Source organism: Ursus arctos, chromosome X, assembly GCF_023065955.2.
Source record: "Ursus arctos isolate Adak ecotype North America chromosome X, UrsArc2.0, whole genome shotgun sequence".
Lineage (NCBI taxonomy): Eukaryota > Metazoa > Chordata > Mammalia > Carnivora > Ursidae > Ursus > Ursus arctos.
The window spans coordinates 4,019,834-4,046,665 of NC_079873.1; the positions used below are offsets into that span (position 1 = coordinate 4,019,834).

Below are 26,832 nucleotides of genomic sequence, written 5' to 3' on the forward strand. Positions count from 1 at the left end.
AATTTCATTTGAAAGTAGCTGAAAGGAGATAAAAAAGAAAATGGGAAATGAACGGTGCCCATACTTTATACCAACATTTCTACATGCTTTGTTTTTACTCCATTATTTGAAAAATATGTTTGAGACCTGCTATATATATATATATATATTTATGAATTCCTCCAAGGTTCTGTCTTAGATTGTTATGATTGTTATTTGCCATCGTATTGAGCAAGGGCCCCAAAAGAAACTAACGTTGCAGGCACAGAGGCAAGACGGGTGGGTCTTTGGAAAAGTCCCTTCCACTCAACCTATTGAGGTGTTCCTGTTCTTTCTGGTTCCGACCCTGAAGAGTGCCACCTGCTGGTTCCTCCAGGAGCCCATCCAGAAACACCACATGTAGAAATCAAGAGCATCCTCTTAAATGTGACTGGGGTTGTTGCTGTTTTTCTACAATAAGGAATTGTATTAAATCATCTTTGAAAGCTAGGTGGGTACTAGTAAGATGGTTCCTCCTGAAACGTATCCAACCTCATTTTAATTGGATTAAGTAACAAATCAAATGAAGGGAAATAATGTTTTGCTAATTAGCAATACTGTTGCTATTATCCTTGTTAAGCCTCTAGGAGATCAGACCCCACTATGCTTCTAATAATCATTTGCAATACATGCAGGAAGAGTTCAGTCTACTTTCTGAGGCGTTCTTTGCTGCGAGCAATTCAAAGAACAGCATCAGCTTCCCAGAGGTTATTCATTCTTTCTGTGGGTTTTCTTTATGTCTGATGAGGTAAGCCCTAACTTGGTGTTGAAGGCATCACGACTAGTATTATTTATCTACTATAGGAAACTTTCATCCTCAAAATAGGTGAAGTAATGACTTAAATATGCACCGATGGAGATTTCCAATGCAAACTCTACCCTATTAACCCAGAGTTGAATTAAAGAAATTTTTATATGAGTCCAGGATATGGTACCAGGTGGTAAGATGTCATAAAACATCCACTCTGTGCGATGATAGTCTCAGTAAATAAACATACGCATTATGACAAATACAGATTCTGCTTCATTCAACCCTCCAGCAACCCGTTGGATCATTTTATGGATAAGGAAAATAGGTGTAGGAAATTTGAATAACGTGCCCAAGGAAGCACTGAATAATACATGACTGAGCCAGGGTAGGCTTTTCATTCCCCGAACTTTGCTGTATCCCATCCACACGGCCCACATAAGGTTCTTTACCAATTCAAAAGTCACAGGATTTACAAAGGTCTGTGTGATTTCTTGGCAGGGGGAAAAAAAATTCTAGAAGGAAGTAATTTTCTCTGTTAAACATCTTTTCCAGTCTTACTTTTAAAACTTTTATTTAAAAATACTCAGGGTTAAGAAAATATATGGAATAACGCCAGAAGAAACAAGAAGGCGTATGTTTCATATGTTGTAATTTTTATAGGTTAAAAATCTAAGAGGGGCACCGGGCTGGTTCAGTTGGTACAGCATGTAAGTCTCGATCTTAGGGTTGTAAGTTCAAACCCCTCGTTGGGTCTAGAGATTACTCAAAAATAAAGTCTTAAAAAAAATCTAAGATACTACAAAAACAGAAAGGATATTCCAATGCCAAACACACACATTTATGTAATAGTTTTCTATTTTAAATATATATATATTTATTAATAATATGTTGATTCACATGTTTTCTGCATACAAATCATATATATTGTATCTATTAATAAATAATATAATATTATTTTGGTATCTCTGTTCAACTGTGAATTTCCCTCATTAGTTTCCTTCCTTAGTTTTTGGATATATATGATATATGATATATATTATATATTACATATATTATATATGTATTTATATACATGTGTGTGTAATATATAATATATATAAGGGTGCTCAACTTGGTTAGTCTCAGGAAAATTCAAACTATTACAAATCAGAACAACTAAATATCAGAACTACTGTATCTTGGAAAATCCAGGATATCAGAGGTGGATACGGTGTAGGGCAACTGGAGATCCACTGACATATGCTGACCCCCAGGCACATTTTAAAAGAGAAATTCTCAAAGCGGAGCGAGTACTCTCTGCCACCAAGAGCTGAACACGACATCGGGGAAGGCAGCACACTCCTCTTTATAGAACCGACCAAGAGGGCGTCTCAGCAAATCTTGTATTTGGTACTTCACCACAGAGATGATATCGCTCAGATGCCGAATTATGTTCAGATCTAATCATCCCTACCTCAACCCAATCACCGGCTGCCATTTAAACTCATTTGCTCTGCATTAAAACTTCATAGAAAAGAGAATTTCCCTCCTGATAATCTGCTTCACAAGATGGGGAGTTAAGTGGATGCAAAACAATTTCTACATCGTCCATTTAGTACATTTACTGTGTTAGTCTTGGATATTACGAGAGGAAAATAGGCATCTGGGAGGGCCAAATGCAAAAATATTGGCCATCATACATTTTACACTTGTAACAATTTCATCCACTAAAGCTATTTACAATTACACTTCTAGTTTCTCTACCTTGGACCTCTCGTGAGGTTAAGTACTGTCTTTATTTCTACTTATTTCATTTCCTTTCTGTATAGGCTTCAAATATTCTGTTATCACTCTTGTTACTTGAGCATGTTGGAGATGCTGTTATTTATTGATTTATAGGCGCAATGGATACATTGAGAATTTTAACGTTTTCTCTCTGATAAGTGTAATCAAGTTTGCTGTTTATTTATTTAGTTTTATACTCAGTGTTCAAGCACACACTAACCTTAACTATTGTTCATGTAAAAACTTTCTCAGCACAGGTTAAGATGACCCTTCCTTTATATTTTCTTGCGATTGTCTTCCTACTTCTTCACTCCCTAAAGAAGATTTTTATCCTCCCTGGGAACATTTGGTGTTTGGGGTGGAGTAGTGATCTATCTTTTCCCTCCTTCTTCCTTCCCTGATTGAAGATGTCGCCTTTATATTTTAAATTGCCACAGATATGGGCACACATACACACCCACGGACACCTGGGGTTTGCTTCTGGGAGTGTTATTTTAATAACCGATGCTGTGTGCTGTTCCTGTTGACTTTTTTTTGTCTTTTTTTTTTTTTTTGTCTTTTTGACGTTGGTCTTTTGTCTAATTCTTCTGACATTTGCTGCCATTAGTCAACATATTCACGGCAAGCGTTTAACTGAACTCTGACTCACAAAGTTGCCTTCAGTCTGTTTACACGCAATTTCCTTCTCCAAGTTCCTTCTTAGATGAATGTCTTGGTCCTTAACGACACTGCCTTTGAAGAGGAGAGAGAGCGTGTTCTTTCTTGCCCGTGCGGGCGCCTCTGGAGAACATTCACCTGGCTGTGGAGACCTGTCCGGGCACGAGCTAGCTGCCGCCCGCCCCCCTGCTCCGGATTTTTGGAGATGCTTCTCCTTTGTTCCGTTCTCCAACGCACAGCACAGTCTGCAATCTTCCTGTGGTGTCAAAGTGATTTCAGCGATTTTGTTTGGCTCTGGGCAAGTCCTTTTCATCTGGAGCTTGAGGTCAGCGTTCAGTAAAGTTTTCTTCTCCTTCGTGTGTTTCTGTGGCTTCTGGTTTGGAGTTACTCTTTTTTTTTTTTTTTTCCTAGTACTCCATTAAAAACATTCTTTAATCTGACGAGAGTTGACACACAATGTTACGTCAGTTTCAGGTGATTCTATGCATTTATGCGTTATGCTGAGCTCACCACAAGTGTAGCTAGCGGCCACCTGGCCTCAGACAAGGCTATTAAAATACCACGGACTATATTCGCCGTGCTGTGCCTTTTCTCCATGACTTATGCATTGCATGTCTGGAAGCCCATACCTCCCATGCCCCTTCTCCCATTCTCCCCGTCCCCCACTCCCTCCCCTCTGGCATCCATCAGTTTGTTCTCCATCATTATAGGTCTGATTATTATGCTGTTTATTTATCCATTTGTTTCTGGGGTTGTTTTAGGATTTTTTTAGGTTTCGCAGATGAGTGAGATCATATGGCATCTGTTTTCCTCTGTCTGACTTATGTCGCTTAGCATAATACCCTCAAGGTCCATCTATGTTGCTGCAAATGGGACCACCTCATCCTTTTTAATGGCTGTGTAATAGTCCTGTGTGTGTGTGTGTGTGTGTGTGTGTGTGTGTGTCCATGCACGTGCATGTGTATTTGGGTATATAACTATGTATGTATGTCTTCTTCATCCATTCATCTATTGATGGACACTTGGGCTGCTTCTGTATCTTGGCTCTTGTACTTAATGCTGCCATAAACTATAAACAAAGGGGTGCATCTATCTTTTTGAATTAGTGTCTACATTTTCTTTGGGGTTACCCAGTAGTAGAATTGCTGGATTCTACGGCATTTCTATTTTTAAGTTTTGGGGGAGCCTCTGTCCTGTCCTCCACAGTGGGTGGACCAGTTTGCATTCCCACCAACAGCTGGAGGTACTCTTTACACCTCAGTTGGAATTCCAACGATGCCAGCCACCGATTTCCCTCCACTTTCCCTTCAGTGCGCTCATCCATTTTTCCACTTTCTTGGGTTGGACTCACTTCCTCGCAATTGCTTTTGGACTTCAACAATTCAGTTTTCTTTAGTACAGACTCTGCTCTTCATTGACTCCGTTGCTGTTTTCATTGGGGTTGTTGTGGTTTTTGGTCTCTATTCTTTCATTTCTGACTCTTTCATTTGCTTCTCCCTGGCTTCCTTTTTGTGATTTATAGATGTACCTTCCTCTTGAATGATGTGCGTGTCTGTATACATCAGGAATCTTCAGATAGCTACTCCTGCTTCTTTCAGTAAGTTTTGGGGTATAGAGACTCCCTTTGAGTGAGACTGGTCATTCAATTTCAATTATTAGTTGGTGATGTAAGCAGAATGTGAGTGGGTCATGGGCTTAGATGTCTAAGCTCATCTTGATATCCTAGCCTGAGATCTCCAAATATATATTTATTTTATTTATTTATTCTACAGAGATAGAGACAGCCAGCGAGAGAGGGAAGACAAGCAGGGGGAGTGGGAGAGGAAGAAGCAGGCTCATAGCAGAGGAGCCTGATGTGGGGCTCGATCCCAGAACGCCGGGATCACGCCCTGAGCCGAAGGCAGACGCTTAACCGCTGTGCAACCCAGGCGCCCCTCCAAATATATTTTTAACATAACGGGGATCCCATCATATATATGCTTTTATATTCTGCTTTTTCTTTTTTCGTTTTAAGATTTTATTGTTAAATCATCTCTACACCCAGTGTGGGGCTGGAACCCACAACCCAGAAATCAGGAGTCACATGCTCCACAGACCGAACCAGCCAGGAACCGCTATATTCTGCTTTCCTTAACCTAACGTTAAGCACTGTTTCTTCCGTGGCTACGCTACATTCCTTTAGATTATGCTCCTTAGCTGATTTACAAACGCTCATGCTCTCAGATTGCTTCCAATGTTAAGGTATTAGTAACAATATGATACGGACTATCCGTGGACACGCATCTCTCACTGTATTATCCCACAGCTCCTTTACAAAGTATTCCTGAAACTGACATTACGTGGGTATAAGTTATGAACACTGGAAAGAGTCAAAACCAATAATCAAGCTGTTCTTGCAGGAACATTCCAACATGTGTCCAATCCTTCTAAGAGCATATGACTTGCGCTAAAATGCGTGAGCTAAAAATATATATATTTTTCTTGCTGTAATGCAGGAAGTTATCCCTCGTGCTTAACTACCATCTGCTTTTTCTTTTTTAATCTGTGTTGCTTGACCACTGTTTTGTTTCAGTAGTATGCATTTTCCACTTGTTTTCTAAGTGCTCTTAGAAGAGGATAGACTATTACAACATCTGTTTTTATATCTGTTACAGTCGTGTTTCATTTTGTGCCATGGTTTTCCTAATAAGCTTGGTTTAAAAGTTTTGTCATCTGGGATTATTCAAATCAATTATGCTTGAACTGTCATGACCTATGATGATCATATCGGCCCCTGTCTTCTGAGGCTTTGTTCTTTGTTTTGGAAATAACTGTATAGATGTGGATATGATTGTTTTCTCATAAGTGTGACAGCTGTATTTTTGGCATTGAAAATTTTTCTATATCTCGACTTTGATTGTTTATGGAACCTATTTGTCTGGGATCAAAAGGACTAAAGGGGAGGGGTGTCTGGCTGGTTTCGTCATTGGAGCATGTGACTCTTGATTTTGGGGTTGTAGGTTTGAGACCCACGTTGAGTGTAGAGATTACTTAAAAAATAAAATCTTCAAAAAAAAAAAAAAAGGATAAAAAGAGGAGAAGAAACACAGATTTACTCAATATATGAGTTTGTTACTTTATTTTTTCAGCTATGAACTCTATAATAATGTGATTCTTGGTAGGTAAACCATGACTCTGACTTTTTTTTTTTTTTGGTCTGTTTGGGATAGACTGGTGATGGATAATAAGGAGGGCACATATTGCATGGTGCACTGGGTGTTATACGCAACTAATGAATTTTCAAGCCTTACATCGGAAACCGGGGTTGTACTGTATTGTGACTAACATAATATAATAAAAAACCATTAAAAAAATAAATAAAAATAAAAATAAATAAAAAAATTAAAAAAAAGAAACTGCTCTTCAAATAAATCAGATTTCATGTAATTTGGGGGATATTCGCTTCCTCATAATTCACATTGCAAAATTGATTGTTTAGGTTTTCTCTTTTTTATTTAGTTAATATCGGTAAAATTTTTTCCAAGAAAATAGGCAGTTTATTCTAGATAAATAATTTGTGGTAATCAAGTTTATTGGTATTTCCTTTCATGATTTCATATCTGTTCTATTGCTTAGGTATCTGAACAAGGGATGATTTCATCAATAACCCTCCAGTTCCTAATGGAAGAGAATGAGTTTAATGAGGACGGTAATTTTTCCCTTCTGCAAAGATTCCATTTCTTGGCTTTGGAAAATTAAGTAACAACGGAATACCATCCATGATTGCTTTCAATACTTTTTTTTTTTAAGTTGAACAGTAAAAACAAAGTGGCAGACTTTAACTCATACAGGTGTTATTCATTACTTATCTTATTTTTTTAACCTGAAGGTGATTTTCTCAGCGATTTCATTTCCAGGGCATCATTAGGGAAATGATTTTATCACAGCCACAATCCCATTATGCATAGAATTCCAGTGACAAGTGTCAGCTGGTGTGCCCAGACAGTGGCGCTGATGAGGCCAAACGATTAGATGAAAACTTGCAGGAAGAGCCAAGAGTTCGCAACAAACTCATTACATCCTCACATGGAGAGTTGGTCTCTTTAGAAATGCCAAGGAGGAAGTTCTTTTAGATCAGGTTGTAGGAGTTCCTGCTATGGGGCCACCACAAGCCTCTGGCATGGCATCATTGGGTGCAAAACTCAATCAGAAAGGAGTTGACCGGCTTTTGCCAGGGTTAAAGGGAAGGCCCCACCCCTAGGGGTTCTGACTCAGTAGGTTAAGGACAGGACCCTAGAATTTGCATCTCTAACCTGCTTTTGCCAGGGTTAAAGGCAAGGCCCCACCCCTAAGGGTTCTGACTCAGTAGGTTAAGGACAGGACCCTAGAATTTGCATCTCTAACCTGCTTTTGCCAGGGTTAAAGGCAAGGCCCCACCCCTAAGGGTTCTGACTCAGTAGGTTAAGGACAGGACCCTAGAATTTGCATCTCTAACCTGCTTTTGCCAGGGTTAAAGGCAAGGCCCCACCCCTAGGGGTTCTGACTCAGTAGGTTAAGGACAGGACCCGAGAATTTGCATCTCTAACCTGCTTTTGCCAGGGTTAAAGGCAAGGCCCCACCCCTAGGGGTTCTGACTCAGTAGGTTAAGGACAGGACCCTAGAATTTGCATCTCTAACCTGCTTTTGCCAGGGTTAAAGGCAAGGCCCCACCCCTAGGGGTTCTGACTCAGTAGGTTAAGGACAGGACCCTAGAATTTGCATCTCTAACCTGCTTTTGCCAGGGTTAAAGGCAAGGCCCCACCCCTAAGGGTTCTGACTCAGTAGGTTAAGGACAGGATCCTAGAATTTGCATCTCTAACAATGCTTCTAGTTGACACTGAGTATGGCCTGGAGCACAGAGCCCACAACCCTGAGATCATGACTTGAGCCGAGATCAAGAGTCGAATGCTTGACCCACGGAGTCACCCAGGCGCCCCCTTCAATGACACTCATTCTTAAAGGTCCTCAGAAAGAGAGGGTCTTCTCCAGGCGTGTTAAATTTCTTTCCTGTCTCAAGTCATCATGTCCTGATGAGGCTGAGGCAGGAATCTCCCACAGACACGCAGAACTATGCCTCGGTACGATCTCGCGGTTTCTTCAGGTGATGAATTCCTCATTATTAGCACCTCGAATACCCCTTGCAGGCTTAATTATTGCTTTTACAAGGTTGACATTTTATCTTGTGGAAGGAATGGTCTACTGTGCTTTTATCTAAGTGTCTGTGTTCGAATAACCTTTCGGCGTTGAGACTTGCAAGGTTACCTTTGCTGAGGAATTTCACAAAAGACTCACGAGGATGGCAAAGAACGCCCCTTTCCACAGATAACCTTCCTTCCCAGCGTTTTCTCAGTGTTTACCATCAAATATCAGCTGTCTCCATTTTGTTTAAAGACGGGATCCGGTAATCACTTTCATCTTTACCAATTCCATAATTATGGGCTGCCTTTCTTTATAAGGAACTTGTCTCAAAATAGGTCTATTTGCAGATTTCCCTACAGAAATTCTTACAAAGGGTTTTACATTTGGGGGAGGCGGGGGCTTTGTTTTTATTTCTTCTCCATAATAGACATACACCTTCAAAAAGCATGGAAATCTCACGAAGAGCCTTGAATCTGAGGCAGTTAGGAACCCTAATACTTCATCCCTCCCCTTGCCAAGAGGCCACTAAAACACACATTTCCTCCTGACAAGCCTCTACAAACATTAATATAATGCTATAAATACTCTCATTAACTCAGAAGTTAATATTCTTAAAGTGCCATTAAGTGTTCTTAGAACAATGCCAAGAAATCTAGACTTGATTCACAATTGACCTTTCGTTTCAATACGAAGCTGATTAACACCAGTTACTTCCATCTACTTCATCACTGGTATATTGTGCTTTGCTTTTCACAAGTGGGTTTGGGTCAAATAATTTTGAGCCCAACGTACTGACTATTCAAGGCGAAGATGGCTTTATCAAGAGAACTCTCTGGGCATTTTCTTTAGAACGCCCACATGAAACCTTGGCCTATTATCTTTTTTTTTATTTTATTTTTTTATTTTATTTATGTGACAGAGAGACAGCCAGAGAGAGAGGGAACACAAGCAGGGGGAGTGGGAGAGGAAGAAGCAGGCTCCCAGCGGAGGAGCCCAATGTGGGACTCGATCCCGGAATGCCGGGATCACGCCCTGAGCCGAAGGCAGACGCTTAACGACTGCGCTACCCAGGCGCCCCTGGCCTATTATCTTTATGTAGCATTGCGGATGCTTCTGGTTTATATCTTTTTTTTTTTTTTTACTGCTATTGGTTTAGCTTTATTTCTGTTCAGACTCCAGATTCAATAAAGTCATTGTGTTTTGCATATCAGAAAGCCCTGTGTGCCTGAAATTGAGTACATTAAGGTTCTAATTACCCTGTGTAATTTTTTATAATAATTTTTTATTATGTTATATTAGTCACCATACAGTATATCCTTAGTTTTTGATGTAATGTTCCATGATTCATTATATGCGTATAACACCCAGTGCACCATTGCATGGTACCCTGTGTAATTTTTAGTAAACTTCCCTGCTCTAGACAATGGAGAGAAAAGGCACCTGGGTGGCTCAGTCGGTTGAGTGTCTGTCTTCGGCTCAGGTCATGATCTCAGGGTCCTGGGATCGAGCCCCACGTCGGGCTCCCTGCTTGGTGGGGAGTCTCCTTTCCTTCCATCCCTTTCCCCTGTTTGTGATGTCTCTCTCTCTTTCTCACTGTCTCTCTCAAATAAATAAAATCTTAAAAAAATATATATATTACAATGGGAAAAAACTCGAATGGAGAAAACTTTACTCCACGGAAATGAAGAATTTATGGCATTGACCAGCCATGAAAACTTGGGGCAAATTAACAATTTGCCTGATTCCCAGTTTCATCTGCTACAAATGGTGATAGTTGCCTATATTTTCTCCATCCGCCTAACATTTTTTTTAAATAAGGATAAAATAAGCCCGTCACCCCACAAGAACTCAGTATATACTAAAATGTCATAGTATGCCCGGCTGGGTTTTATTGTTTGCCTGAAGCACATTCTTACCTATCACAGCTAACACCATAACTATAGCCAGGTTTGAAGAATGAGAGAACAATTCGAATTTCCATTCTTGGATCTCTCAGACGTGTACAGTGTTCATTCTCTGTGTTCCATCTTGTCGGTATAGGGACACACTTTCTCCTGGTGTTTCCACAATTTTTTTAAAGCACTGCCTTGTGTTGCATTCTGTTTTGAACACATTGTTCATGTGAAGTTTCAGAGGGACTCACTTACATTTCACGTCAGTGATCTCGAGGCTGTTCCTACGTCCTCAAGCAACAACTATTTGGGGAAAGATAATTAAACATCTTAGGACAATCCCAAGACACCATTGTCGTTTTTCTAGGGTCAATGTGTAGACTGATCATGCAGCATAAAACGGCATGCAACTCAGATAATGGGATTGGGTCAACAGAGAACTAGGGATATGGTCTTTTGTTGGCCTTGTATTAGAAAGAGATGGTGAGGGTGCAGAAATCCAAGCACACTGGTAAGTCATAGAGCTCCTGAAGCACTCAGGTGCACAGACTCAATTTGGAAACTTTGTGATTAATTACAGATTCATAAAGAAAAAATGAAAAACGTTAAATCTACCTATGCCGCTTATGTGATGTATGAACACATTCATCTGCTTGGTTCTATTAAGAATTTTTGTGAAGAATCTTAAATGTGCCTTTTGCAGTTAAAGTACTTTGCGAGTCTTGAATTCTCAGAGAGTCAAACACCTCATCCCTCTTAACTGGCTCATTAAGTCCCTCCAGCATTCCTTGATAAAACATGTTATCGCCTTACAGTTTTCTATCATAATTAGTCATCAGGGATAACTTGAGTAGCTCTAAATATTCAAAGGCAACCTTGCACCTACGAAACATATTTTGAGGAAAACCACAATGTCTGCAGGAAGTAAAGAGAATATATAAGGCTCTCTAATGCAAATCACCCTCTCAGTGGTGAATTAAAGCTCGGTCTTTAATTAGATCAAAATCTGGGGTTCAAAGCCAGGATTCCACGAACAATGACCATGCTGGAAATAGGCCCTATATTGCCTTTTTTTTTTCTTTTTTTTTTTGCCTTAGCAGATTCTAATAAGTCCCCACATTTAGATCTGTTTTGTCAGTTCGGCTGCACGGTTGACTATTATGATTGTTCTAAGCTGAGAACAGAGTGGGTAATGATTAACTTCAGAATGCTGCGAACCAAAACATAATTGTCAGTTGATGTATGATTGCCATACGATGGATCCTAGTGGGACTAATTTTTACTCTATTGCTAAAATTACTCAAATAACGCGTGTTTTTCAGTTAAAGTCTGTCAAATAATAGAAAAAGCTAAATATGGCTGCTGACATTGCACTAATATTATGAGTATACCCTTCAGTGAAAATTGCCCATGGAAGCACAAATGGGTACATTTGGAAATCTGAGTGTAGGATGCAATTTGAAAACTATAATAACCACTTCGTAACCAACATCCAGACAGCTTTGAATTCATGCACACTTCATGCCAGCAAGGATGGGGTTTGGGGGAAGAAGTTCACAGCGGAATCCAGCAATTCAAGTAAATAATCTATGTACTGCAGAAAGTTTAACCCTGGGAAAACAATCTTCCAATAGGGCACATGTTAAGATATTTAGGAATAAATCAATAATGGCCCATGTGTGGTCACAGCAGAAAAGCATATCAGTTTTTCCTTAGATGGTCTATTTTTTTTTTAAATTAAGTTCAATTACTTAGATGGTCTATTGACAGAATGGACTTATACAAGGGATTAGTAAAAATGAATACATTATAGCTATACACCTCAACCTGAGTAAGTACCAAACATACGCTGAATTTAAAAATGAAAGCAAGTCAGAGGATTTGTCCAGCGTGATTATATTCCTATAAACACCGAAAACATGAGTAACTGAATAATATATTTATAGTATTCATATATTTATCTATAAATACATGCGTATATGAATATATAAGCTTATCTGAAATAATGCTGAACGTAGATAATGTCTGCAAGACAATAAGAGAAAATAGGACAATTATGCCTCCTTCAGCTTTCGGTGTTTAGTGAACTTTTTCAGCAGAAATGAGAAGTTGATATTTGGAGTCTTCAGAGATGCGTAGACATGCAGAAAAGAAAACAGGTGCAAAGGTAGGGCAACGTGGGAGGGGCCACTGTGTTCGGGGAAATGCAAGAGAGTTGATATTTGGGGAGGAGGGAGGATGAAAAGGAATGGCAAGAAATGAAGAAGAAAACATATACGTGCACCAAGATTTCCATTCAATACTTAAGGACTACTCAGTATGTACCTGGCGAAATTCAGGCATAAGTTGGAGGGTGGCAGATGTGGAAATCCAATGTAATATTTCATATCTACTGAAAATGCACTAGGTGACATTTAGGCACAGGTTGGAGGATCCCAGGTGTAGAGATCCATTAGGACATTTAGAGCCTACTCAACACGTACTAGATGAAATGTTGGCATGGGTTGGAGGATCCCAGACATGCAGATCCAAGCGCAAAAGGAACGTGGTGTGACCACATCGAGCTTGGATTCCAGAAGGGGAGGTTACACTTGCGAGTCATTTTACCGTATTTATTTTATTTCATTCATGTGAGACTGTCCCCATCCTTAGCCAGGCACGTGGATGATGACCTAGAGAATCTTCTGAGAGTAGAGGGAGGGGTCTATGGAAGGAGATGATCAGGAGGAGGTTGTCTGTTCTGCAGATTTAACACAAAGTAAAAAGAGCAGGGGCGCCTGGGTGGCTCAGTTGGTTAAGCATCCACCTCTTGGTTTCGGCTCTGGTTGTGATCTCAGGGTTCTGAGATCGAGCCCCACATTGGACTCTGCACTCAGCATGGAGTCTGTTTGGGACTCTCCCTCCTCTGCCCCTCCACACACTCTCTCTCAAAATAAATAACTCTTACAAAAAAAAAAAAAAAAAAAAAAAAAAAGAGCAGGTGCCCAGCTAGAGATTAGGTGGCAAGAATTCTGATAATCACTTAAGAAGAACCCAAGGGAAATAACTCTAGTCATAAGAGTCCCTGGAGGTGACTGTGTGTGTCACATTATGGGGTGAAGAATTTAATTTGAGGCTATATTAGTATATAATGGAGGTGAAACTTCTATTTAATTTTGGCACTTTTTCTCGGCCGGGCTCAGCCAAATTCGCGGTGTCTTCTTTATAATAAAAAAAGCATAAGAAAGAGAAGCCGTCCTGCCTTGGCTGGAAGATACTGTGGCTGTTTCAGAGTCCACAGAGAAGTGTATGTGGGCGGAGAGGACAGTGTGAAATGGAACAGTGACAAGAAGGGACAGAAAATTGCCCCACGGTGACTTGTTTCCATTTGGAGTCAAGGAAAAGCTTTAGCCGATAAGAAGGGCAATGTCCAATTATAGATTTGGTTGGAGGTTTGACCAGACTACGAGAAATGGTCTAGAGAAAAGCAGTATGTTCTCTGTTAAATTGGATTGTGTATTATATTTTAGGGGGAAAAGGACGTGTCTATCCAATTACTCTAGAACATTCCTTTTTTTTTTTTTTTTTTTAAAGAGAGAAAGCAGGTGGGGGAGGAAGGGCAGAGGGAAAGGAAGAGAGAAGAGAGAGAATCTTAAGCAGACTCCATACCCCACAGGGAGCCCAACACAGGGCTCAATCTCACGACCCTAAAACCATGACCTGAGCCTAAATCAAGAGTTGGACGCTTCTCTGACAGAGCCACCCAGGCGCCCCTCCAATTACTCTAGAACATTTCTAATCAGAAAAGGTTAGGACCAGAATGTGCCATCTCCAGGGACTGTGAAAGAAAGAAATAACCGGAAACAAAACCCTATCATCTGAGTTGTGTATAAGGATTATAGATAAATGCTTGTAGACTACTTTTTCAAACTGCAAGTCCAACAAAGGAGAAAGAACACATGCCCCACTTTGAAAATGCAAGAGCAGTGCAGGATTTTTTTTTTCCTGTTAATTTCAGTTTTTATTTACTTTTTAAAATTTTATGTGAAGATAATTATAAACTTTCCAGAAGTTGCCAAAGAAGGAAAGACAGTTCTGCATACCCTTTACACTACTTTCTCTAATGTTAATGTCTGTGTCATCAGACTACAAATATAAAACCAGGAAATTATCACTGACATAATACCATGAACTAAACTAGAAAGCTTAGGAATGTTTCACCAGATTTACCTCTAGATTTGTGTGTGTGTGTGTGTTTAAGATTTTATTTATCTATTTGACAGAGAGAGCGTGCACACGAGCAGGGGGAGGGGCAGAGGGAGAGCGAGAAACAGACTCCCCACCGAGCAAGGAGCCCAATGTGGGAGTCCATCTAAGGACTCCGGGATCATGACCCGAGACAAAGGAAGACGCTTAACCAACTGAGCCACCCAAGCACCCCATACCTCTAGCTATTTATTCATGGAAGCTCAAGGCAAATACCTTCAAGGCAAAGGCATGTTCTCAGACGTTCTCCATTATTTCTCCTTGGCACCATCCATTCTTTGAGAATTTCTTGGCTAAATGAGTGTAGGCAGGACACCGAGCCAGGTCTGAAATTCTCCCAGTCTGGGATTTACCAGAATTGTTGGTCATTATACTCTAGCGGGTCACTGACAACAATTCTGGTAAATACCCATGTGTCTATGATCGGTCTGGAGAAATTCTGCCCAGAGAAACCCTGTTGCAGACAGTGCCCAGGGATGAGAGGAGACGCTACGCGACAATGCCCCTTTCTGTTCCCTTACCTGATCCCTTGCGCTACGTTCCCACAGTCAGGGATGGTGGATACAGATCCTTAGGCTAATAAACGTTAGCTCAGCAACACCAAAAACGGAAGAATGTGCTCTTGAAAAAGACTGGTGTAGCGTGTGTTTTCGTAACACTGGTGGCTCCAAAAATGTAGAGGAAACAAATGCACTGTATTCATAACAAGGTAGGGCGTACTTTCCAGGAGAGCTTGCATTATTGTCGAGTATTTATGCTAGATCCATAAAGAAATTACCAGGCAGAGGTGGAATTCTTCTGCTCCTTTGCCACACATATTGTAATTTTGTAAACAGTAAGGAAGAACAATTTCAACATATAAAATAAAATCTTTCTTCCGCTCCCCTTACATAGAAAAGAGACCCTTTATATTTTCGGGAGCACTCTTAATGTTCAAATGAGCATAATTGTTTCATTGACCAGAGCTCAGATTTTCCAACTAAGATAGCCTTTTAACATAGGGCCTTCTTAAATCCATACCCCAAACATCAATATCTCATCAATTTAAAGGGAAAGATAATCTGTAGAGGATTAGAATCTTCCAAGAATTTGTACAAAGCTAAAAGCTCCTTATCTATGAAATTGCCCATACTTTATGGAAACGTGGTTAAAAAGTGTTGGTCTAAAAATGGAACTGTAGGGGCACCTGGGTGGCACAGTGGTTAAGCATCGGCTTTCGGCTCAGGGCATGAGCCCAGCGTTCTGGGATCGAGCCCCACATCAGGCTCCTCTGCTAGGAGCCTGCTTCTTCCTCTCCCACTCCCCCTGCTTGTGTTCCCTCTCTTGCTGGCTGTCTCTATCTCTGGCAAATAAATAAAATATTTAAAAAATAAAAAATAAAAAAAAATAAAAATGGAACTGTAGAGCATACAGCTTTGGGGAGTGGAGTGGTAATAAACAGAAGAACGTTGAGATGGAAAATAGTTTTGCTACTTCTATCAGCATTAAAATATCACCTGTACAAAAGGAATAGAATGAGAAGAGGCATACTAAAAGCATACTGTTACTACAGTTTAGATGGAAGCTGTTGGAAAAATGAGGGGATCTAGACATTTCCAGCGTTCTTTGTAGTGTATGTTTGAGACGCAGCCTCTGGTAGGTCACCAGGAATGGAGCAGACCATTCAAGATGAGATAATTCAACCTACAAATCTGAATATGCCCCATTTCTTACTCTCTTGTGAACACTTTCCTCTCCCTGAGTTCTGCTGAGCTTCGGGAAGGTTGACTGATTCCTGTATACCCCATCACAACTTTGGGGGAAAACACTGTGACTTTAGTGCTGATACGCTATTTATCTCCTGTTGAGAAAGAAGTATTTACATGTATTATGATGCTTTGGAATGATGAATTAGGACTGTTACAGAAAAATGGAGTGTGTGGGTTCCAGCCATCGGGCAGACAGATTACCATTACGCTGTGTGAGTAATACTTTATAAACCCATTTGTCACGCAGGAAAGGTGTCACATGTAATCTGATTCATTGCATGTAATGGATTAGGTGAAATTTACTTAGATTTTCAGCAATGGGCGTAAAAATAACTAACTTAACCCATCAGCAAACTGTATTTTATCTTTTAAATCTTATTAGAGCTCCCTGGACCAACTCAAAGAATAAATAGGTCGTTGTATTTCGAGTGGCCTCAGGTGGGGACAATGTCACCCCCGGCTACCACAAATCATAGTCAAAAGAGCTCTGTTTAGGCCGTTTGCCTGACAGAAAAAGACATGTAAGGATGTGGATTCGGTCTAAATATCTACTGATGCACGTGGGGTCTTGAGTCAAAGAAGCTTCTCCTTACTCGAGGCAGATACTGTAACGAGGAAAATATCTACACCAATTAGTCTAAATGTTTGATTAACCGATGGTTCTTAATGCTTTTTTGTGAGCAAAGCAACATGCAGTGGAAAATTGCTGTATTTTGGCTTCTTCAGATCTACTAACTCCGGGGGCTAGGAAGTCGGAGGGCAGGATGCCAGCATGGTCAGGTTCTAGGTTCTGGTGACCATCTTCCTGGTTTGTAGACAGACGCCGTCTCACTGTGTCCTCACACGGCAGAGAGAGGAAGCAAGCTCTCTTGTCTGGGGTCTCTTCTTATAAGGGCTCTACCCTCATGGCCTAATTATGTGCCAAGGGGCCCAGCTCCAAGGACCATCACTCTGGGGATTAGAATTCCAACTTTCAGGGGGACACAAACATTCAGTCCATAGCAGCCTCTAAATTTCCTTTTGGGGCAATTGTCTTGTTCCCATTGTGTCTAAACTTAGTGCAAAGGGAGATCAAGGTCACTGTTTCCCTTTTAGGAAACCAAGTGGGAAAGATGTGCCCTCTTCCCGAGAGGTGGGCATTTGACCTCAGTACCTCCATTCAGGGCACTGTCTCTTGGGCAAGTGACCAGGGCGGGATGGATGGTTGAAGCATAATCAGTGCAGACCAGCCTGCTGGCGAGATGACTTCCAGGGGCCTCTGGCAGTCTTTTGGTCCCCCACCCCCACCCCGACCTGGCCGTGATTCCAGAAGTTGACTTTCAAGCCCACAGGGATTTCATGAACCTTCCTGATCATCATTCGACCAAACTCCATAATGAGCTTCATTTGATTTCAACCAAAACCCATACTAATACAGACCTTCTCATCTGGAAAGGATTAAAACCTGGAAATACTCGCATATAATTCATGTCATGGGTATAAATTTCATTCACACAGAATGACTGTAAACTTTATGAGGAATGAAGTACCTCATTCTCGTTCCGTCATTTAAAAGAACGGCCATGTTCAGAAAAATACTGGACTAAATGCTAACCTGTATAATTTTTTTTAAAGGTATGCTTTAATCTTGATTCAAATTAAAGATTTTATTAATTTATTTGAAAGAGAGAGAGCAATAGAGAGTGCTCGAGTGGGAGGGAGCAGCAGACAGAAAGGGAGAAGAAGCCGGCTCCCCACTGAACAGAGAGCCCCAACGCCGGGCTTGATCCCAGGACCCCAGGATCATGACCTGACCCAAAGGCAGATGGCTGAACCCACTGAGTCACCCAGGTGCTCCCAATCTTGATTCAAATTAAATTTTAGTGTGAAGACTGGTGTTGGATTAAAATCTGAAATTGTGGGGTCGACTGTCGTAGGTCAATACGAATGCTGTTTTTGCCATTCAATGGATGTCAGCTTTTGTTTTGATGGGAAGGGAGGATTAAGCCATGAACAGAAGGAACAGGAGGAAAAGAATTAGAATCTCATGGTTCTCTTTGGCAAGACTGAGTACGTATCAAATAACCCAGTGAGTCTTTACATGTTACTATCATTTCTACTAATTTCATAGACCTCTGGTCTCCTGTATCATTTCCCAAATCAGGTCACCATCATCTCTCAGTCGAATTATTCTGATAGCCTCTTAAATGTTCTCCCTGCTCCCACTATGTTCTCATTATGTTCTCCAAAATATAGTTGGAGAAATCTTTAAAAACGGGAAGGTGGTCATCACACTCTTTGAAAATAACCATAAGGTTGCATATCCATAAGCAGCCCTCATCTTATAATCCTTATAACCCTAAGCTTCCCTTATCTTTTAGGATGAATGCCAGTACCCATGGCATGACCTTCAGGATCCGGTCCCTGCATACGCCCAGCCGGCCCCCGCACAGCATCTTCACCCTTCACCCCTGCCAGCCACGCAGCATTTATTTCTGGTTCCTTCGTAAATGCACCATTGCCTCTCACATCATCGCGATTCCTTCCAAGTGCTGTGGCTCGTGCTGCCTGGAACACCTTCCACGTTATCCTCACTTCTCGGATCCTCCCACCCGACTCCAACAGCCATGTTTTGCAACATTTCTGTTGGTTCTTCATGTAGTAAACGTTTCCTGTCTTCTATATGTCTTCCACGTCCTTTCTTGTCACTGCACACCCTACTAATTCATTTTGCTGGGTTCCCCTCTGAACCGTAGAGCCTACTTGACTAGTCTTGCATCGGGAAGTCATGGCAGTGTCTTGTCGGTCATTATAGCCCTAGGACCTAATGTCACACCCTACTGCTAGCAGGTATCACGACAAGTCTTTGTGGTGGGCATATGGTTGACTGCACACCAAATTCCAATCCACCAGTGAGCTGGTGGCCACCCAACCGACTCTGAGAATACCGCCTACGCCCTCCGTGGAAAGGGAGTTTGTGCACTTGCCAGATAGAGGGGATAGTTACTCAAGCAGGACCAGCTATCTGTAACCACGCAGAGATGTTAGCATCAGCCTACATGAAAAGGGCATTGATCGAGTACCCCTCACCACCACGTGATGCAGAAATGCCCTTTGCGAAAGTCTGAAAAGGAAAATGCTACATCAATGTAAGTCAGGAGATGATGGGATCTGGAGATGGTACACACACACACAGGATGGGTTTCATACGACAAAGGCACGGAGGCGGGCGGACGTGAGGACCTCTTTCAGTACCGGGGAGACGGATGAACGTTCCAGAGCGGTGCTGTTAATCAAAATGTTACATAATTATGTTCTGCAAAGCACGATCCTCTCTGCACAATTTCGCTACAACCACATTTAAAATCTCTGCTTAAAAATGGGGCCAGACTGACATATTTTACGTGAAATAATTACACGAATGCGAGAAGTAGTAATTTTGGTAATTACCAAATAGTGTGATTCTCTCCCAATAAAGCATATGTCAGATTACATAAAAACATCATTATGTTGTTTTCCCCTTTTAGATTTTACGTATGTGGCATACAAGTTTCAATACTCTAATGCATTTCTCCCTATCTTATTTAAGGGATTTTTTTTTTTTTTAAACAAATGACTCGGAGGGTTTTCTTGGCGTCACATTGTCCTGTGAAATTTCAAGCTCTGAAAATTTCTTTTGATCTCTTCCTAGGGACTTTTAAAGCAGAAATGGCTTTTTTTTTTTTTTTTTACAAAGAAGTACCATGGGACAGGGTGTGGCAAATGAACAGTTTTGCAGTTTCGTTCCCCTAATAAAGAAGGGATTTGTGCTTCTCTCGTTCCTGCAGATGACATTTCCCACAATACCTCTTCTGGAAAGAGAACTGTTTGTTTGGATAACTAATCATTATTAATGTGCTCTCTTCTCCCCTGTAAAATACATCTAACATGTCATTAGTCTTCCTGTGCTTATTATTATATGGCCAGTAATATGCTATTCTGTAAATGTAAAAATAGCCGTCGTGAACTCACGTCACCAGCAGGTGACTTCATGTCCCGTTTTGTTCCATTCTTCTGGGTAATGGGGATGGTTCCTGATGTGGGCCAATCTGGCAGCTGCTGATGTCAGTGCCGTTTATGGCCACGGACAGAAAGAAAGAAAATGGGCAAGGTCCTGCCAGAACTTGGGTCAGGCGTCTTCGTATGCACTCCCGGGGTTTATTTCTGGAGCTGACTGGAAACGAGGCTTCCCAGGGTCATTCAAAGAATACTATTACCATATATAACGTATATTATTATGACAGTATAATCATGTGTCCTCATTATAAATAATCCAAAAAACCCCAATCATTTCCCCAGTATTCCAGAATGCAAATGCCCGTTGGTTCGAATCCATAAAAGCAAGAGACAAGTGGACGTGGTCTCTACTTTTTTGAAACACAGACCATTTGTTATCTTTTCTGCAGAGACAGGCTTCAGTGAACAGCAGATTGCTACAGAGACAGCGTGTGTCATGGGCATGGGCTGCACAAGCCTACAGAAAGGTGCATTGTCCCCCCAAAAAAGTTGTGCCTCAAAATCATGACAGCGATATTAAGACAAAGAAACATTTTTTCCCTAAAGACTTTTTTTTTCTTATGTTATGTCAGTCACCATAAAGTACATCATGAGTTTTTGATGTAGTGTCCAAAGATTTTGTTTATTTTATTTGAGAGAGAGAGCACAAGTAGGGGCAGACAGCGCGGGATAAGCAGACTCCCCACTGAGGGTCAGCAAACGTACTGATAGACGGAGCGATCGCGGGCTCCAGCGAGCCACACCCTTTAAAGCTCCCGTCGTATTGAACACGTGCTACAGCCTTGCAAAGTAAATACCACTCACACTGCACAAAAGGGGACGCCAAGGAATGGTCCGTCCTGGGAGCACGTCGAACCCAGCACTCTGACTTTGTAAGACTGCAAGGTCAAGATCAGTGAACTTCCTACCCCTGAATCCTCCAAAATATTTTAGCAGTCTCTGCACTGGATGGATGAATTCAGGGCCACGTTCCTCGCAGTTTCTGTGTAGGACAACGCTTTCCAGAATTGTTTTTCAGGATATGGGGGGGGGCGACGTGGGTTGGCGGTTAAGACTGCGGGACCGGCTTGCAGAAGCATCCCATGGCTATTTCTGTGCATGTCGGGATCTGGGCACACTGTGTGTTGTCTGTGTTCACAGCTCGGGGGCAGAGCCGTCCTAGGATCCGTTTACTGCCCCTGGTTTCCTTTGTGGGAAAACACCTTCCCAGAAGCTACGTGAATGGTTGGCAGGTAGATACAGGTGTTGCCGTGCTGCTCAGAAAGTCCAAAGCGATGGATTGTGCTCCGCTGTCCTCTCCCCAGCCGGGAAGCTGGCCTGTGGCCTCAGCCCCATGGCGTGCAAGCCTCGCTCCCCAGTCAACGGGCTCATCGTGGCCTCAACCCCCATTCTTCCTGAGAGAATGATCCTTGCTCATAAAACACATAGAAGTCATTCCCAGTGACACCTCCTTGGAGACATCATCTTCCCTCTGATCTCGGGATGGAAGGAAACCTTTCGGCTGAATCTTCAAAGGCACTGTCATCCCCCTTTAAAAGAACGGAAATGTGCAAAGGTCAGAGGAGTCGGGCTGTCCTCGGGCACTGCGGCTCTTCGGAAGGCTTTCAGGGGCTGGCGCCGGGTCGCCCCAACAGCCCTCGTTCTGGGAACAGAACAGAGAGACTCTTACGAGGGTTAGGCAGGAGGCGACTTCAAGGCCCCCCAATTTAAGGCATGCTGGCTGTCGAGCGCGGGGGAGTGACCGTGGCGAGCAGGGCAGAGTGCGGCACAGAGATTCAAGGTGAGGTGACTCCATGGAGAGAAGATGCCCAAATATCCATTGAGCAGAGAGGCTGGGGGGCAGGGGCAGGTGCGGGTGTGGGGGGGGGGTCCATATTCTGACAGTGCTGACTGTAGCGTCTGGACAAATGAGACCCAGGAAAATCAAGGGGACGTGGATATTATCCGTTTCGCTTTAACAGCCGATATCAGAATGAAGGCAGTTAATGCCATGAATATTGGCGCATTTGCGGAGTGTCCGGAAGGGTGCATAGGCTGGAGGAGATGCGTTTAGTGTTGAAGCCCCATAAGCCCTTCGGCCCAGTGGGGCTCAGCCACAGTTCCGGATTTCCCAAACCAGGGTAGCGAGAGGGTGTAGCAAGACTGCACAGAGCGGCCCCGTCTGCCGCTTCTGTTTGAAGGTAAAGGGCACCGTGCATTGGGAGAGAGATGGAGAGATAAGGAGAGATAGAGACAGACAGAGACAGGGATTGGGAAGGACAGAAGGCGCATATGCAGGGTCCAGGGGGTCAAAGAGAGAGTCCAGGCATGAGGCACAATGTCCTGTGTCCCGTATTGGCACGTCGACTGCATTTTGTCTCAAAGCGTCAAGATCCAGGGAAAGCGTTTTGACTCTCTGTCCGTGAGAGCTCACAACATAAGCTTCCAGTGTGCGTTCCCGCTCCTCCGGGCACGTCCTGAAGCCAGCCCACCCATGGGACTGGCTAGCGTGATTGCAAGCCAGACAAGCGGGAGGGGAGGGCCAAGCCCTCTGCACACACACACCCTAGCCACCATTCTCACCGGAAAACAAGGGGTTTGCAGACGTGCCCTCGAGATTCTGGTCCCCGCAGACGGGCATGCTGAGATGGCCACCCAAGCCCATCAGGGAGTCTGCAGGTGGACTGACACCCAGTCGCCCCCAGCAGGAGCCCCTCATTAACACTTTGCGTGGGCATGAGACGTTGAATTCTCCCATGTACCCCAAGATGCCTGTCTGCTGGTGCACCCCGACATGGACAGTCCCCTTTTCTTGAGAGTGGGCAGGACCTGTGAACATGATTGATGCCACTCACTTGGTGAGGGGACGCATCGGTTGACTTTTGGGTCAATCAGCCACCCTGGGTGGGCCTGACCTAATCAGAAGAAGGCATCAAGTCGGAAAGCTAGGCATCGGCTGGCCTGGAAGAAAGCAGACGGCCAGTGAGAACTGCCTATCGGGGCCACGTGGCAAGAAACTGCAGACAGTCTCACGGAGCTGAGAGCGGTCCCTGGCCAAGCCTGAGTAGAAAAATTGGGCTTTTCATCCCACAACTAAAAGGAGCTAGTTTGCACCACAATCACTGGAGCTAGAAGTGAGAATACCTTGCTTACAGCCTGGGAGACCCCAAACAGAGGACCTGGACTCCTGACCCTTGAGAAACTGCGAGATAGTAAATGTGTGTTGTTTCAAATCACTCCAACTGTTGTCATTTGTTACAGATGCAATGGGCTTTCCTCTCTTCCCTCACTCTGTCCACCATGGTTGCTAAGAGCACGTCTTCAATAAACCACCAAAATTCCTGTCCCAGATGCCAACTTTGGGGAACCCAAGCTTTGACTGGTAAGTTTCCCAAAAAGTATAAAATCTAGTTGGGTGAACAGCGAGGAATTGAGGTCAAATACATGATAATACTCACCTGACATTGCTCAAAGGGAAAATGACATTGAACACAGTCTTCTTTCTAACTAGAATGTTCCCAACACCAGGAACTGGGATTTCTTTCTCTAATTTCAACGGGGAACAGATTTCTTTACAAAGGAAAGAAATAGCAAGTATTAATTAATTAAGCATATGAAGGGGTTTGGGAAGATGTTAGAAATAATGTTATGTGTGTAAGGTGACCTGCACGATGTGGATGGGAAGGTGTTTAAGGTTCTTTCTACGGGTTTTTTTTTTTAAGATTTTATTTATTTGAGAGAGAGATCATGAGCAGGGGTGGAGGGAGTGGAGGAGGGAGAAGCAGGCTCCCCGCTGAGCAGAGAGCTCAATGCAGAACTCGAACCCAGGACCCTGGGATCATGACCTGAGCCGAAGGCAGACGCCTAACCAACTGAGCCACCCAGGCGCCCTTCTATAGGTCTTTTAAAGAAAATACACAGGAATTATACTATCGGAGTTGCCAGAATGCTAATTCTGGACTGAGGAGCATTTCATGGAAAGAAGAAAGAAACTGGGTATGATTTTATCATCTGGGGAGAATCTCCATCACCGTGTTTATTCATATAGTCCTACCCACATCGTAATCCAAATCCTTGATTGCTGAAGGAATCCAACGGTAGCTGAACCCATCCTTATTAAGAAGGTTATAGGAAGGTTTTAGTTTTTTTTTTCTTCATGCATTTATTAGTTTGCCAAGATTGCCATATGAATGTACCACAGATGGGGAGGCTTCCACAATCGACATTTATTGTCTCCCAGTCTGGAGGCTGGGAGTCTGAGATCCAGGCAGGGCTGAGGCTGGGAGTCTGAGATCCAGGCAGGGCCAAGGCTGGTTTGTCCTCAGGCCTCTCTGCTTGGTGTGTAGACCCCGTGTTCTCCCTGTGTCTTCATGTGGTCGTCCCTCTGTGCATGTCTGTATCCTCTTCCCCTCTTCTTATAAGGACCCCAGTGCTATGGGATCAGGGCCCGTCCTAACGATCCCATTTTACCTGAATTCTACTTTAAAAGACCCCATCCCCCAATACAAGAACATTCTGAGGTCCTGGGAGCCAGGGGTTTCAACTGGTATGACACACAATTCAACCCCGAAGAGCAAGTCAAGAAGTGGAGGGAGAATCCTTTCAGCTCCTTCTGCCTCTGGGCTTCTCTGATGACATATGTACTTAGATGACTTTCTAATATGCACATATTTTTTAAATTGAAGACTTTTGTTTTTTTTTTTTTTTCAATATTTTAACTGCTGGTGCAATTCACATTCACCCTTTGCAGTCATTACTGTGATGCTACGCAATTTCTCAGACTCCCATATGCCTGAATTTCTATGCTGCTGTGGACAGTGTTGAGTGTGAGTGTCCCATAGGAGAGGCCGTCGTCACCCTCCCCACTCCCTGGCCTCCTGCCACTTACGAAGTCATCTTACGGGAGGCTGGCATGGCCAAATATTTCCGTTTAGAATCGCTGTCCCCAAGCATTGCCCAGGTGCCCTCCGCTTCTGCTGACCGCCAGCATGCACACGTGTGGCCCGTGGGAAGGAAGAGGGAAACACAGAATCCCTAAACCGACTCTCTTTGATGATTGCACCATTTTCCCCTCCATCCCATCCCGCTCGCCTTGGCCACACTTACAAAAATGTCAGAACGTTGGTGGCCCCTCTCACGCTGGGGACGCATGGCAGGATCGTGGCTTTTTTAAAAAAGGGAATAAGATACCTCGAGGTGCATGGTGTGAAGGAATTAAACCTGTGTTTGTTACCACAGGGAGCCATGCCAAAAAATAAAAATAAAAAGGTTGTGTGAAAGGCATGCTTATTTTTTGGCCTCGAGCCGCGAATCATCTGCTTTCACCCGGGGTCCTGCATGGCGGGGATCGTCTTCTTTCTTTCCCAGGGAGAGAAAACACTAAGAAGCAGCTCACCCTTTGTGGTTTCCCAGCCCCTGAGGATATTTTCCATTCTTTGTACCGGTGCACGAGAGACTCAAGGGTCTTCTGCTGCATCCTGGTGGCAGGATATGGGCCGTGTTTGTGATGGTCAAGGGAAACCAAGTTCAGTGGAAATGAGAGCCTCTCTTGGTTTTTTGTGGTTGTTTGCAGTTCTCGAGTTGGGAACGCAGCCTGTCGCCAGGACCAGGGAAGGACTGGGATTATCCAGGGTGCAAGCATGAAGGTACATATGAGTTTCCTGGGGGTTGCCCAATAAATCACCGAGACAAATGCATTCTGTCACAGCTCTGGAGGCCAGAAGTCCAAAATCAAGGTGCCTGCAGGGTCATGCTCCCTTTGACGGCTCAAGGGGAGAAGGACCGTTGTCCTGTTCCTAATTTCCGGTGGCCGGCTATAACGCCTGGTGTTTCTTGCTCGTGGCCACATCCCTCTGATCCCGGCTCTGTCCTCACATGGGTGTTTCCTGTGTGTCTTTGTGTCCAAATTCCTTCTCCTTTCTCTTGTAAGTCATTCGATTAGACCCCACCCTAAACCCACCATGATTTCCAATCAAGATCCCTAATGAATTACAGCGGCAAGGACCCTGTCTGCAAATGAGATTCCTAGTGACATAAATCTGTGGGGGACCGTCTTGAACCCACCGCAGGACACGCCTTTCCCTCTCTGGGTCATCTCTCTGTGGCTTTCCCCTTGCACCGACCGACCCCCAAGGAGCTGAGAAGTCGTCTCCGCAGGAGGAACGAGAAAGTCTGCCATTCTGGGCACAGCCTGTTATTTATAGGGTGACACTGCCCACGAAACACCTGCCCAGAGAGGCCTGGGATCAGTCATCTGTGGGAACGGGCGTCAGCCGCAGAAATCAGAACCAACAGGAAAAACTACACGGGATGTGTGCCCCCTCCCTGAGCCTCGAGCCTCCTCGGCTTCTGATTAATTAGGATGACTGCAAAGTATCGGGTCTTTTGTTGCTGTAATTGGGTATTGTTCTCCCTCGCAAACTTAATGAGCTCTTGCTTCCTCCTTTTCCCCTTCCCCGTCTGTGTTCTTCACCCCCAGGTTGGAAGAACTCTTAGCAACCTCCCCTTCCCCGCTGTGTTTCTTTCTGGAAGCTGGGTCCCGGGATCGGTGGTGCCTGTCCATCAAAGGCACGTAGACACAAAAGGC

The 26,832-nt window shown here is 43.3% G+C and overlaps 1 protein-coding gene across 2 annotated transcripts in view; it reads right to left on the bottom strand.

Moving 5' to 3' along the window:
- LOC130541809 (pseudouridine-5'-phosphatase-like) overlaps window positions 1-26,832 on the bottom strand; it is a 584,313-nt gene that overhangs the window by 155,491 nt on the left and 401,990 nt on the right. Inside the window, exon 7 of one of the 2 annotated variants that reach the window (XR_008958518.1) lies at window positions 20,871-21,796. The exons of the other annotated variant lie outside the window; for it this stretch is intronic. The gene's annotated coding sequence lies outside the window, so the exon portion shown is untranslated. Of the gene's footprint in view, window positions 1-20,870; window positions 21,797-26,832 lie in introns of those variants that run through there. 2 annotated transcript variants of the gene reach the window in all.